Source organism: Ruditapes philippinarum, unplaced genomic scaffold (assembly GCF_026571515.1).
Source record: "Ruditapes philippinarum isolate M1 unplaced genomic scaffold, ASM2657151v2 ctg9573_1_1_1_1, whole genome shotgun sequence".
Taxonomy (NCBI): Eukaryota; Metazoa; Mollusca; class Bivalvia; order Venerida; family Veneridae; genus Ruditapes; species Ruditapes philippinarum.
The window spans coordinates 1-16,664 of NW_026858505.1; the positions used below are offsets into that span (position 1 = coordinate 1).

At 32.8% G+C, this 16,664-nt stretch overlaps 1 pseudogene; it reads right to left on the bottom strand.

Annotated features, from left to right (window-relative positions):
- Nucleotides 1-7,018: 7,018 nt before the first annotated feature.
- LOC132753411 (lysozyme X-like) lies at nt 7,019-15,814 on the bottom strand (annotated as a pseudogene).
- Nucleotides 15,815-16,664: the final 850 nt, after the last annotated feature.

Sequence of the window (16,664 nt, forward strand, 5' to 3'; positions counted from 1 at the left end):
TCTAGAATAACCATTTAAAACTCAAATCTCGCTAATAAGTGCACAAAAAAGTCTATGTGTTAGTCTTCGGGACCTCGATGGAGCTTCTTTCATACGTAATCAAAAAATTGAATTGAAAATCGCATTTTGGGCGGTTCGTAGCTTGATTTAAGTTAGAATCGTTGAAGTGCTTTTTCTCTTTTGGTCACGTATATCACAAGTGAAATAATAATTTTGGACCTACGCGAAATGGTGCACTAAGTCGAGATAAAAAAAGCCAGTCCCAGTCTAGTACCTTTAACATTGTTAGGGCTTAATCTAACTCATCTGTTGTACAAAAAGAAAGTAGATGGGTATTTGTATTTCATCAGGCAAAGAAATGTTTCAGCTACATGGATATCATAATATCATTGCACGACTCTAGAGATTCTGTAAGACAGTCGATGCGAAAACTTTGTCGACCTGGTTGAGTTTCTGTAAATTATCTAAGATAGCTTCAAACCGGTAAAAATACCACTGAGTATTAACGTAAAAGGTCTGTTGGGTTGGGTTTTGTAAATTATCTAAGATAGCTACAAACCCGGTACAAATACCACCGAGTATTAAGATAGGAGGTCCCTTTTTGGAAAATGATGATTCTTTTTTACCCAGACAAAGGCGGACAATTTAAACTAGAGCAGAGAAGTTAATGAAACTTTGAATTATGTTAGAAAGTCATGATTGAAAATAATTGATAAAAACTAAAGGGTCACCATCATACTTATTGAGTAGTCAGTTATTGTTAGCCCCTAAAGAAAGAGAATGTCGACTGAATTATTGTCGACTATGTGAAGCGTACTGTTTATTAAATGACATAGGTTTTAGGGGTCTTTATTTGAGAATCATTAAAGGAGGAACAAGAAGAACTACTCGTATTGTGATGGAACAGAACATTATGGAAACGGAATGATATAGTTTTATTCAGTGACATGTGTTTTTGTTTTTGTTTTGGCGACTCAAACGCAAACATAAATACATACGTGCAAAAATTCTCACTGCATTATTGTTATTGCCTTTGAAGATGAATTGATGTTTGATATACTTTGTTATCACGTACAGCTTAACATCTACACAAGCGTCGAAAAATGTGTACAGTAAAAACCCTCAATTAAGACCACCATCGGGACTGGACCAAAGTGGTCTTAATTGCGGGGTGGTCTTTATTGAGAATATTCTTATTTAACTAATAAGTGTCTTGCCTAAGAGCATTTAAGCATAATAACAACATAACAACATTTTATTGAAGATCTAGGTAAGTGTGGACTTTAAATCAGTGGTCTCAATAGTGGGGTTAAATAAAGAACAAAATAAAGAATTGGGACTTAATATGGTGGTCTTAAAAGTGAATAAGCGAGGTGGTCTTAATTCTGGATCATGTAACCATTGACATAAAGAACAGACAATTCCGTTCTTATAAAAATTGGTCTTAATAGCGTGGTGGTCTTAATTCCGGGTTGGTCTTAAAGAGGGATTCTAATGTATATGGAGGCGGTGATGGGGCAAGGGTGAACAGGACATAAAAGGTATTGTATATTTCCACCAATTTAATAATAGTGATACATATAATTTTTTTAACTTACAATTTCTTAAATCTTCTTCTCGTGCACCTGCTTTACGAAGAGCTTCAACAACTTGGCATTTAGTTTTTGTTGGTGTTTGTAAGAATATTAACGCGTCCAAAACGACGATCATCATAAAAAGTATTGCAAGCACTTTCCCTTCCAACATGGCTTAGGATTACTTTTAAGTTGGAATTGCTTGATGTTCAGGCAACAAATTGCTGTGAATGTCAAAGTTGATCAACTGCGATAAGACTGTTTTGTGACACTGTTAAGAGAATAAGAAATGCATGTTATATCTTATAGATGTAGTTATAGGTAATATATACAAATACATAAAAGTTCACAGTCTGTTACAATTATATCGGGAGTACGATTAAATCTGTTATAAAGTGAATGAGTTATAGATAGAGTTAAAATAAAAATATAAACATGGTTCATAGACATTCACACATATAATTAGGCTATGTTACATATTACTATATATAATTATACGGTTCAAAATATCTTTTAATGGACATGTACTTATGTTACATTATAAGGTAAAACCAACCGGTTTTCATGACTTTTGGCGGTCTTAATGTCTTTTTGAAAACTCGTAACGTTTCTAAGACGCCAACCAGAGAGAAGATTTTATGAATGGTAATCGATATAATCACATATTCAGGCATACGCTATAGTATATAATCAAATATGAAAACATGGTATAATTAAAGTGCTGTTTTACAACGTGTAAATTACATTCTTTGTTCACTTGAAAACATTCTATTTTCTATTTTTTCAATACATTTTCAAAATTTTCATGAAAAGTAGCATCGAACTGGATGCTTGATGCTTTTATCTCTAAAATAAACCAAAATAATTAGTATTTCATGTAAGTACTTATGCTATTATTTGTTATATATAAAAGTAAGTATATGTTAGCAAACCACATCATATTTTATCAGGTATAGACAAAAGCAATTTAATACAAAATTAACTTTGTGTCTTATATAGACACAAGTAAACATATTGAAAAAATAGACACTGGGCAAAACATTTATCGTATCGAATAAGTTTTTTTTAATATATTAAGATGTTTCCCTAGGTTAAGTAGTCAGTAAAAGGTATTTAAGATTTCTTTGTAAGAACAAATCATCTTACACAAAGGCAGCTGTAATAAGAGCAGAAAAAATATAATAATTTGGAACATACCGGATTAAGTTCTTCTTTCCATCTGATAAAAGTACATACGACTGTCACTTAATATAGAACAAATATGAGGAGTTCGTGCAATGCGGACCACGGATTATATCTTGATAGTTTACGATAGGATAGGACCCTGCGCCTAGTTTAATGAAAATGTTGAGAAAAACATTGGGCTTATCTGGCCAAGGCCAGTATGTAAACATCCTGGCCCAGTTCAGAAAAAAAAATGTATTAAAGTTAAAAAACAACAACAATAGTATAACGAAACAAACAAAACAAAACACGAAACAAAAACAAGAATAAATAAAGAAAAAAAGTAATAATGATAAGACAATGAAAAAATAAAAAAAACAAATATTCCACTGAAATTGAAATACATGTCCCCCCCCCCCCCAAAAAAAAAAAAAAAAACAAAAAAAAACACACAAAAAATAAATAACTAAAATAAAATAAATAAATAAAAAAATATAGAAAAATAAAATACATAAAATAATAGCTCTAAAATGAATAAAAACTTGACATTTTGCAATCATTTTTATATTTTACAGTGAAAAAAAAAATCACCAATCCACAAAGCCAACAGAAAGTTCAATAAATATCGTCCGGAATGTATCGATAGCACTCAATCCCTAATCCCTAAAAGGAATGGGTCAGCCATTCTTTTATTAAGGTATATTTTTAGGTCTATATTGTATTATTAACATTTTTCATTATCAATTATTGATCAAACACCATTATAATAGTAATTCTTTTGAAAAATGTTTACTAATTACACTCAACTTGACAGCTGTCCTCAGAGCGTGCATGTCGCAGGGCATCGGCAGATTTGACAGCTTGGCTGATTTATCACCGAGGGCACGTTGACAGGTTAAGATCGGAGGAACACAGCGTTACATATAGGGCAGGTGATGGAGACCAAACTAACCCTGTTCCGATAGCGGGTTAGGCTACTTTAGACATCATCAACTCAGCTACCGATGTGCCGAAAAATGACGAAGTGGGTGGCCCTACAAAGTAGGCAGGGACGACGAGGAAAAATGCTAGGGTGCATGAGTTCCTAACACAGAGAGTGACAGCTTGAAAGGTAGACCTTTAGCTGGCATAACAGTCCAGTTTACAGCAATTTAGGTTCTCATTGGCCGCCTTTCAGTGCCTACTTTTGACGCAAATTTCGTATCTTGGCTAATACTTCGTGGGAATTGCATGGCGGTAAATCACCACGTTTTACTTCAACATGAACCCTTTAAGGGCATGACTGGTGACATGTCCATGGTCCGTACTAAAACCTCTTTAGGTACAACACACATTCTGATGCCAAGGACAATTTTGAGCGAGCAAGAACAAATATCTAATCTGATTTATTCTTAGGCGATAAAATTTAGTGCCGAAAGATGAAAACTCACTATAAATTAGTTCTCTTTATATACTAAAAGATGATTCGATAATATATGCGTTTAGTCATGCTAATTATACAAAGAAATTCGTTAAGGTTAACTTTGTAATATACTAGAACATAGTTTCATATAATGTCCTTAAACTTAGAGTAAGTACTTCAACATAATGCATTGGGGATGATGTGTGTAAGGGGTGAATCGTCTGAAAATCATCATCGATGTGTCCTAGATAATTACTTTGCAGCACTCTGGACATTTTACTTGACTGCATGTAACTCCTATGGTGCATCGCCTCCCTTTTGCTCGGAAAGAGACTGTCGTACTAAAACGTATGACAATGGTCATAAAACATATTCGAGCATTTGAAGCAAGAAGTATCTTCAAAACAAAGATACTCGGCCGAAGTTAAACTGGTAGGGTTATTACTCTTGAAAAGAAATGGTACATTTTTAGATGTATGTGTTTCTAAACGAACCTGACCTGTTCCGGTAAGTGAACATCAACATACAAGCAGTCGATAGGCAATTATTTTTACAAAAACTGAATTAATATGTAAAGTATATGAAAGTTACTAATGTTATATCAATTGAACACATCAAATATCATATATAATGTAATATATTAGACACTTATTGAACATTTTAAACTTAGGGTACCTGATAACTTCTGATATTCTCGTTATTTTTGATATGATTTCAAAACTCAGATCTTGTGTAAAATAAACTCAGTAAGTTCGTATGTAAAATGAACAGTTCGCTGGAAAATGTAATAAGATCTGAATGCAGTGTAAAGGAAGTATTTTTTAAACAGAACTTAAATATCTGAGCAATTTAACTAGATCAATAGAATATGGGAAAACTTGTTGCTGAAGTGATAGTTGGTGGTTTTGAGAATAAAAGTAGGATTCGACACTAAAACACAGCATTCAGGAACTTGCATAGCATAATTATAAATTTTAAATGAATAGTATTTTATAAAGATAATCAAAGCAGAAGATTATTTAATGTTGTCTATGCTTGAAAATATAACACATTCCGTAAGACTAACTATAACTTCAGTTTAAACATTAAAGTATGTAAAACATGGAATCGTTTAAATCTTAGTTAGTATTTTATTCAAATCCGCCATATTTAACTGCAGTTATAGCTGAAATAAACTTAATTTGGAGCATATTCGTTTTGGCTAACATATATGATGGAAGTGATAGAAAAAATGGATAACATATCACTAAAGTCATTCTAACGGTCTGCAGACGGATGAGAAGCGTACAAAACATATAACTTTCGAAAAAATAGAGAAAATAATGTTTCACGTGCGCTCGTGCAGGTTACCAATACGCTGATACTCGCTGCAATTAGGCTTTCTATGTAAACGAACGATTGCGTCTGCGTCATCTGTTGACGATTGACGTGGGCGTGTGGGTTCGTTAACGCAACCGGAAGCCACATTCTCATTTGTCCGATCCTTGCATACGAAACTTGATTTCCTCATACTTGATAAGTCTGATAAATTGTAATTAGATCTCCTTTCAGGTATGTAACTAGAAAAGTATCCCACACCTTCCACTGTTATGTCAATCTTCGGAATGGTACAAACAACGGGAAATCGTGACACAGTGACAGTTTGACAGTGACAGCGGGACAAACAACCAAGGGCAAATCGGCCTCGTCCTCTAAAGTGGGGACAAAAACGCAATGAATCGTTTCGCATATGGTTTATTAGCTCAATTGAGTAATTCACAAAACAACAACAAAAGTTAAACACTAAAAAGGAAACTGCAATCTTAAAACAATCATTATGGAACAGCTTAAATGGGATATGATGTAACACACTTAATATTTTCTGACTATTTTCTTCAAAGCTACAATAAGGTATTATACCCAACATGCCCACAACAATCAATAGAAAAGGACAGTCACTAAATCAGGGCATCCTTATATTAAAATTATTTGCTACAACCTGTTTATCTCGTAGGTGATACCACGGATTTACATGTAATATAAATCCGTGGTGATACGACATATCATTGCACGATAAAAAACTTCGTGTTTTTAAGAATGGTGAAAGAATATATTTTGTTACAGTGTGTATATGTATTGTCTGTTAAAAATATGTTAAATGTTGGACTTGATAAGCGTATCATTCTACTGACACGAAAATTATTCCAATTCGTCTTTCCCCCAACTTAAGGGGGTGGGGACATGAATATTTGCCCTGGTCTGTTTGGCCCGTTGTAACACTGTCATGCTCTCACTCTGTCATTTCGTAGTCTGACATAACATTGACATGTAGGGACATCCATTTCTACTTATAGAAGGTTAACGAGATCTTTAAACAATTTATCATACTCGTTGTCTGACAGAAGCATAAAAGCACTAACAGTTTCTTTTTTAATTGAAATTTAAAGTAAAAAGTTGCAGACTTTTTGAGTTTGAGTTTGGATATCTATATAGAACTTTACGGGGACATTTTATCACTGTGTGAGAGACAGTGTCTCTAGTGCAAGTCACGTCGTTAGACCAGCTTAAAGACGTTTTCATTAGTAGTTCTTTTTCTTTCATTTTTATATAGACAAATAAGTAAAATTTACACTAAACGAACAGAATTTTCTTATCTGGTGTAATTTTCAAAAAATAAAGAACTGCAGGAAATGTCTGTAAGTATAATTTTAATTATATTAATTATTAAGTATTAATTTTAATTAATCTTAATTGCGCCACAAACAAAAATAATTAAAAATCCACAAGTTTGGAACTTTTTCTTTTCACCCCTTGTGTTTGAAACTTCTTCTTTTCACCTACTTGCTTGAAAGTATCACAAAATTCTAATTATAATCAAATTTTAATTAAAAGCAAACTATCAGGTTAGTCGGGTTTTTATTGCAATTTACTGTATCACAAACAGAAACATTGCCATTATAAAGCATATTGTTTATAGTTTCTAAAAACCCATTTCTGAAAATACTCAGCCCGAGCAAAAGTACAGAAATTCAAGATGGCCGCCAATTTGTCGAAACATTTTTCTTGCAAACTTTTTATTAAAAAAATGCTGTTTTTTTCTCTCTCTTAGATAACTTAAACATACAATCTTTCCTTTCGTAACTCAGTAAACATTGAATAACGACACAATAAGGTTCTAAATTGCAAGTCTATTTATTAATACAAATGGCGTAGGTTTGTTCTGTCCCGAAAAAGGTGTTGCACATAGTTGATTACTATTCAACATTCGCTATAGTCATATCTTGGGCTGGTAAGGTCTGTACAATACTGCCTCCATGCGGCCCTGGTATAAATAAGTAAAACAAAAAGTATGTGATGAATTGATGATCAGTTCTGATCAAAATATACACATGGAAATAAGTTAAACACACCCCGGAATGTTTAAAATTAGGAAATAGATATCAATTCTGAGTGCATTGTTGTAGAATAATGCACGGTTTGAGTTCAAATGCGTAGCAATATAATCACGAAGGCCGATAGGCCTGAGTGATTAATTGCAAAGCATTTGAACGAAAAACGTGCATTATTCTACAATAGTGCAAGAAGAATTTATATCTATTTCCATTCTAACACGTCAAGAAAAAATATAATTATCATTATAAAGTTGGACTTTATGTTTGGTGGTTAAATTTGTTTTCTCCTCAGAGTTTCCAATAGAAACGTTCTTTAAAGGCTGTTCCAGTGGGTTGAAAAAAATTGTCGTTAAATCTACCGTGTTAAATCTACATTATGAAATAACGAATTTTGAAAACGTTGATAAAACTTTGTTTGTTTATTCTATTTCACTCAATATATTTTCAAGCGAAATACAAATTATTGAAAGTGAAATAAATGTAAAACTTAACTCGTTTGCGATATTTAAATAGAGTACTTGATTTGATTGTTTTGCACGTGCTGTTTGGCGCTACATTGTGACGTCATGTAAACAACACTTTAAACGTCTGTACAGCGTTAACGACTGAATTAAAGATATTGGTGTTCGGATTCATTTTCTTAGTTAGACCATTTTCCTTCATTCTAGATAGTTTTCACTACAAAATTCGGCAAAAATTGTTTTTGATTTATCAGATTTTTCAAACGAAATGGCGCCCTCAATGTTAAATTACACAGGGAGATAATAAGAACGGTGAGTGCATTGTTGCAGAATAATGCACGCTTCGGGCCCTCTTTTTTTATATAGAAAAATTTCCGATAGTGTTAGAATTGTTTGTAATTGAAACCACTGTCATGAGATGACGACATAATTGAGCTAAGAAATATTAATTTGATAAATAGCGATACCAATTAAGTAACCATAAACCAGTAAATTTACGAGTTTAGTTTATTCTTCACTAAATTATTGGAGCAGCAAATGTGTCGTTTTTTACCAAAAATGTGTGTTTATAAGTATGGTGTTGGTGCGTTTACAAAACATTTACTGGTGGATATTTTTGGTAAAATATTGACGATTACTTAACCTACAATGACAATATGTAGCCAAATTTTAGTAACGTGCCCGGATGATAGCCTCGACCCTTCTCCCCAAAACTTATAAATTTACTGGTTTATGTTTACTTAATTGATTTCGCTACTTATAACATTCCTATTTCTTTGCTCAATTAAGTCGACATCTCATGACAGTGCTTTCAATTACAAACAATTTTATATTTCCGGGATGTGCTTAAATTATTTCCAGGTGTATATATGTCAAATAAGTTACATGTTACATTGTAATAGGAGGGCGGAGATGGCGGTGAAGGAGGGCAGGGGTGGTGGCTGTGTCATGGTTTAGCAAAGAATATGGGTTGTTTTTGTACTTGGAGAAATGGAAAAAGATTTATAACAAGATTTTTGATAATAAACCTTGGAAAAGTAAGATTATCTTTCATTATATTCAAAGCAAACATATTTCATAGCATTCTAAAACCATACTTGCTTTCTCTATATCTTTTCAAACTGTTTTCTTACAATTTATATTTTTTGTCGCGATGTTATAAAAGAGTATACACTATGCAAAACATACACTAGAGACTTGGCAATTGTGTTTGTATTCCAATATTCTTGGTAGTTTTTTTTCAACATAACGTAATAGAATAAAAAAAAACAAGACATAAATATTTATTTAACGGATATTTACTAAAGTGCACAGGGCCGTCAAAGACAATCTGCCATCTTTTATAGATGGTTTATGTTTACCAATATGCACAGATTCAGGTTACAGCGGTGCCAGCGGGGAGCAAGTGAAGATTTAGATAACGGTGTCAGCAATTGTTGGCAATTCGTATAATCATAGTGTATTAGTATTTTTTATGGAAAATAAAATACTACTTTGTTTACATTTTGCTATCTTTACGACGTATAACTGCATGTTCAGCGCTATTTTCTACAAATGATAGACATTTCTAAAGAATTAAAAAAAAATGAATTTCTGAGGCATAATGTACCTTTGAATTGATGTGTTATAATAATCAAAGTTATTTGCCCTTGCAAATTAAAGGAGTTCGGTATCAGCGGGATGATACTAGCATTATTTAATCAAAGGGCTGCAAGCTCTGTGGTATTTTCTGATATTTGCAATCTAAATCGTACTGTATATCTGTATTGTCCTGTATAAGTTTATTTTATATACTATAATTCATCTTACAGGGCACCAAGATGCAGCGACTGCGTTTGGATTTTTCTATAACAGTTTGAGTTCGATACATGCGGAATTTTGCATGACTAGAGTTGCATCAAAAAATCGTTTATGTTCATTTTTTATGACAGCCACACTTTATCCTTGCATATCGTGGCTACTTCCTTAACAAAGACACTTAAAAATATTGTTGCCGCGGCTGGGATTTGAATCCCAGACTATTCAAACCCTAAACGAGCGCGTTACCTTGCGCCAAGGGGAAGTTATGGGAAAACACTTGAATAAAATCAATTAATTCTAAATTTAGAATTTCCATTTCCGGTTTGTAATCTGTGCCAAAACAGTCCGAAATGTATATATTCCATTACTCGACAGTCAGATTTATTTGTGTACTACGCTCTGGAGTATTCGGTAATCGACATCGCTAAAAATAGCATTTTCATTGATTAAAATGAAATTCATCAGTGTAATTTGTGATTGTGCATTTATTGACAATTCTATAAGTCAACGCTACTTTTAAACTTTGAATGCGTTGTAATTTGTTGGATACTTGTAACAATATAAAATATTTCTTTGTTTTACATCGCTAGTTTTAAGCTGTTTTGAGAACTACTTGTTGTTAAGTTTGTCGAGAAATTCTGTGCCAGAGATTGAATGTCAGCATTGTATTTCCTGATCTGCGATCAGAAAATACAAAAACTGTATTTAGATAATTTAGCAAATAATTACCATGCGCTAAATCCTTGACATTGCTTGATCCTTACAGCGCAGTAGGCGTCATTTGAGATATCTTCATTCAGAAAACCTGTTGAGAATAAGTCATTGCGTAAATATATTGAAATAACATTTACGAGATCAGATACAGTAACAACAAAACACCAAGACCAACAGAAGCAATGCCGTGTCATATTTAAGAAATAGATATCAATTCGTAGAATAATGCCTGGTTCGAGGAATATAATCACGAAATACCGATAGGATCGAGTGATGATTGTCAAAGCATTTGAAGGAAAACCCGTACATTTTATACTATAATGATATGCGTGATAGAAGTGACCGCACCGTTTTAAATTATTTCACTAGGACAATATTAGACAGCCAGGCTTTCCAATCTTGTGCAGTATTTATTTCAGTAGCAACGATTGGCACGCGCATGTTTACTGTATATTGCACGTGCTAAATGTTTGTGTTAATGCACTAGCGTTTCGATGGAAAAAAAATCTATACTCTTTTATACATGTATAATACCTATATGAGGTAATAACTATACTATATGTTCGTACAACCTCATAGAGAAATTTATTGAACACATTGAAAATAATAATATTATATTCGCCAGAGGTCAGCAAAATTTTATTTATTCAATTCTCGTGCAAGCTAAGCTATCTTATTCAAAATTCTCTATTTACTTACTGCTACACGTGTCACTGCATCCATATATGTTTAATGTATAGCACGTGGTACCAAAATACCCGGATTGTCGGTCACACCAAAACATCGTATAGTTGGAATATACCAGAGTCGTTATAATGTCCGCAAATTGTACTGATATCCACTTTCATGCTCTATCCAAACACACCCCTGACAGAAAATAATAAAGAAAACAGGTTGAATAGATAACTTTTACAATACGCTTATTCTATACTAATTCTAAATGAATTGAGTTAATTTTTTTTGTTGAAATTATTTAACAAAAAAAAAAAAAAAAAAAAAAAAAAAAAAAAAAAAAAAAAAAAAAAAATACAGAAATTATGTTGATTATTTGTGACCGTCTGTTTATCACTCTGTTCGGGTTTCATAGCAACGAAAATAAATCCAACCGAGTAACTGGACAAATACAATTTCGTAATATAATATTCCTTGACCGATTTTAAAGGGACTCAACATAGGTTTATTTTACAAGATGAGTAAACCCTTATTTAAAGTTCTCGTGTGCAACTAGAATCTTTAGGCTACACTACCTGTGTGTTTACGAACTAGACCTTGAATCATAAGTTAAACCTTACAGAGTAATGAATATAAATAAAAGTATGAATTTATTTTGTCTCAATAAATTGTACAAAATAGCCGATTATAAAATTTAGATCCTAAGCATATTCTCCCAATATCTACTTTTGATATTACTCCGTAAATGTTTTCGATTTAAATGTACCACATTGATAATCATATTATTTACCTTGTTATATCTCTATGACAATTTAGCATTCTCGAATTCTATGGTCTAGCTCTTTGGTACTCTCAGAGCAGCTCACATCATACATTTGTCTGTTATTTTAAGAGACTTCCACTCGATTCAGACACCTTAGTAACTGTCAGTCATAAATTTTGATATATTTCACGTCTATATGAAAGATCAATGGCGCACGTAAAACGGAAAGTAAATTCGCAGAACGATTACCTAACAACCCAAAAAATGTAACTCCCCAAATTAAATTGAAAATTTCGCTCACTTTTTTTGGGCTTATATCCGAAAGCTTGTGATATTGAAGTGATAAATTTGTTTGAAAATATTGGATTTTTCTTTTATTTAAATCTTTTGTGTATTATTTCAACAACTTCGATGATTAACCGTTAATTGTGAGTAAGAACGGATACCTGATCACACATAAGTAATTGAAATAACTGTTCTACATTTATATTTCTCAAGTACTAGTAATACTTATTAAATTACTAAACTTTCATTATAAATACATTATTCCTCGAAGCACAACTCGCTTTCAGTAAGCACGTCAAACACTTAGCGCCATCATTGTGATCTAGCCTCTCACTCGTATATGCCATGCCAAAGACATCGTATTCGCATAAAAGTATGCAAGCATCTTTCTCTCACTCAAATGGTATAGTGATGATAATATCATTTTTTACAGTATTAACACTTTATAATAGAACATTGTTTCAATGAAAAGTTGTCGTAATGTAAAGCTGTAAATAGTTATTATATGTTATAGTGACATTATATATCATATATATCTGTCTATCATATTCTATTATTTTACTCTCAGACACTTTTAAGTTTATCATTAAAACGTTTAATAGTTCACCGTGGTAACCGAGTGTCTCTCAGGATCGTCTATTAATCACTTACTTCACTCTCATCGTCTTTGGGTTGTTTGTCTGTTGTCATTGACCGCTGTATACACGGGATCTACGGAAACAGGTACTTATCACTCGCGAGTGATAGCTATCACAGCTAGCTACGCTAACGTCGGAATGTTTTGTACTCATTCCAGTAGTTGTGTCTCGAGTGTGCAGGTCGCTCCGTCCTATTATGTCTCACAGTAATACGTGTTGAACGTCGCCAGTAATGACCATCCTATTACTGTGTGCACGAAACTGACCGGTCTGAGTAAACCATCACTTCCGTATGCTGTCTGATAGTTGTGACCTTCGTAAAGAAGCGCCAAATGCAACATGCAAACCAAGCAAAGAGCCTCATTTTTACAAGTGGTTTGGGGCCCCTTTGATTTGGTAATTAACGTTAATTAAAAGTGCTGTTTGCAATGTGTAATTTACTTTCTTTGTTAACTTGACAACAATTTAATTTTTAATTCAATTTTAAAAAAATATTGAAAATTAGCTGAAACGGGAGTCGTCCTGCTCCTTTGCCATGCTTTGTTGAATATTATAGTTTAGTACGAGTATATATGCGTATTAACACATTACATTATATCATACTTAAGCAGGTAAAAAATGATAATAAAATAAAATAAAATAATAATAATTATAATAAAAGAAATAAAAAATTAGGAACGTACCGGATTTCTTTCTTTTTTCCAGCTGATAAAAGCACAGACGACTGTAACTTTATATAGTGCTAATATGGGGAGTTCGTGCAATGCGGAACAAGGAAATATTATGATATTTTACGATAGGATAGGACCCTGCCTAGTTTGATGAAAATGTTTAGAAAAACATTTAATTTAGGCTTATCTAGCCAAGGCCAGTATCTAAACATCCTGGCCAAGTTCAGAAAAAATGTATTAAAGTTGAAAACATCAACAACATAATAAAACAAATAAAACAAAAAGAAAGAAATAGAAAGAAAATATATTATGATAACAAAATGAAATTAAATTAGAAAAACAAAAAAAAAACAATCCACTTAAATTAAAAAAAAAATGAATAAATACATAAATTTTTTTTTTATTAAACTGATGCATAAATAAAATAATAATAACAATAATAAAAGATACAGAGAACCGATAGACCGGCTATCTACACTTTGTATTATTTTGTTTCTTTTCACCTCATTTAAAGTGACATTATGCCCATTCAAGCGAACAAGTTAACAAAAAAATAACTTTAACATTTTGCCATAGTTGTGCTCAGTTTTATTTTTTACTATGAAAATATAAAACTCATTGATACACGTAATCAACAGATATTAAAAAAATGTCGTTTAAATAACGCTAAATTCCTAAACAAGAGAGCCATGTTGGCCCTGAAGTCGCTCACCTCAAAATAGAAACCCTTCATGACAAGGAACAAGTAATATTGTTAAATACTAACAAAAGCTGACATAAAATCTAAATCTTGTACTGATATCACAAAGTTGATATTTGTATCTGAAATAGTACATTTTGTAAAAACATTACTGGTTGCTGTTACTAAGAAAAAACAACAGTTCCAAAAGATGTGTACATATTAGGATAATCAATGACCCCCCTCGGAGGGCTAATTTTGACCCCATGGCTTTTATTTGAACAAACTAAAAGATGTTCATGCTAAATATGTAAGCTCTAGCTCTTTGGAGTTTTTAAAACAAGATTTTTTAAGTTTTCGATATACATATAAGGAAAATCATTAACCCCCTTGGGCATTGGGCGGGGCCAATTTTGACCAAAGGGCTTTTATTTGAACACACATGGTAGTCACTCATTAGAAGATGTTTCATATCTAACATCTAAGCTCTAGCTCCTTGGGTTTTTTAAAAGAAGACTTTTAAGTTTTTACAAAAAAACATATAAGGAAAATCAATGACACCCCGGAGCGGGGCCAATTATGACCCGGGGCTTTTATTTGAACAAACTTGGTAGACACTCACTAGCAGATGTTTCTTGCTCTAGCTTTTTGGGTTTATAAAAGAAGATTTTTAAGCTTTTTCTTTCGGGTGCCATGGCATCCAGAGCTCTGAGTGGAAATAAATGTTTTGAACAAATTTTAAAAGGTGACCATTCATTTGAAGTTTGGATGAAATTGGCTTAGTGGTTTAGGAGGATATTAAATCTATTGAAATATATTACTTCATGTTATCATATGTAACTTGACAGCAAACATTCTCTCTTCATAACGGAGCATGCACGTCGCAGAGAAGGCACATGGCACAGAGCATCAAAACCTGGTGGAAACATGTTAAATCCAAGCGACAATTGTGTTACATAAAGGGCATGTCCTAGAGACCAAACTACCCTTGTTCCGATGGCGAAGGATACTTTTTCTTCCTTGACGGGCGAATAGACCCTCATACAGTATATATTACATGCATTGTCAGCGAAATAATGATCATAATGTCACTTTAAAGTCTGACATGAAAAATTGTTATCATTTTGATAATAATATAGACAGATATACGGTTATATGGGTTTGTACTGATGAAAGGAAAAAAATGGGAAAATATTGTGAATTAATTTGTGAATTAAACAGAAATTCGACCAATAAAATTCCCATGAAAATATCCTATTGTACTCTCTCGTCGTCTATGGGACAGAATCGAACACTTATGATGTTTGTTTGTTTGTTTGTTTCATTTTACGCCTTTTTCAACAGTATTTCAGTCATATAGGCAGCACTTATGATGTAAGTGAAGCTAATTTAAAAACAAAATATGTAATAGAAAGAGCATCGAAACACGAGGCTATCTGATTTGTACGAGGGGGGGGAGATAATAAAAGGCAGTGTATATGTCGTTTCACAATGTGTAAATCCAAAAAGGTATAGAGATACGAATATACGATGATCCATGTTATCTCGAATATGACATTTTGACGAATACATCAGCTCGTCAACATTGTGAGTTAATTGATATCCTTCTCTTAGAGGCATTTCCTCTGTTTATAATATAAAACAGCACATTTAACTTTTATACACATTTGTTGACCATATACCAGTCATCTTTTAAATGTCCACCATCTAAACAAAGAAGCGAAACAAAATTATGTTCTCTTTTGTTCTATTCTATAATAGCAGTAATAAACATGTTGTAGTGGCTAGTTCAGCATATTATGACACATTACAGACCATTTATTCGTGAAGTTAGTCACATAAATAAGCTTCATACTCAAAATGTTTATTTGTTTTACCTTTTTTCGATTGTGGCACAATTATTGAGGGTGTGCTGCTCTCATAGCGTCGTTTAGAATTCGACAGAATGTAAAACTGGGCAGCAGTTTTAAGTATAGTTCACTGACGGTGAAATAGAGAATAATAGGTTGGTGCCGTGGATGGAGAAAGTTTATCTGGCGAGGCGGAGGAATTTATTGGGTGAACCAATCTATTATTCTATTTATCCTGTCACCGTTTTTTTAAAAGAATTTTATTAGGCAAACTACCTTTAATCACACTATCGGAAATGTTTCTATATATAAACAAAGAAGGACCGAAGCGTGCATTATTCTACAACAATGCACTCGCCGTTCTTATTATCCCCCTGTGTATTTTCACATTGAGGGCGCCATTTTGTTTGAAAAATGTGATAAATAAAAACAAGTTTTTGTCGAATTTTGTTGTAAAAACTATCTAGAATGAAAGAAAATGGTCTAACTAAGAAAATGAATTCGAACACCAATATCTTTTATGCAGTCGTTAACGCTGTTCAGACGTTTAAAGTATTGTTTACGTGACATCACAACGTAGCGCCAAACAGCACGTGCAAAACAATCAAATCAAGTACGCT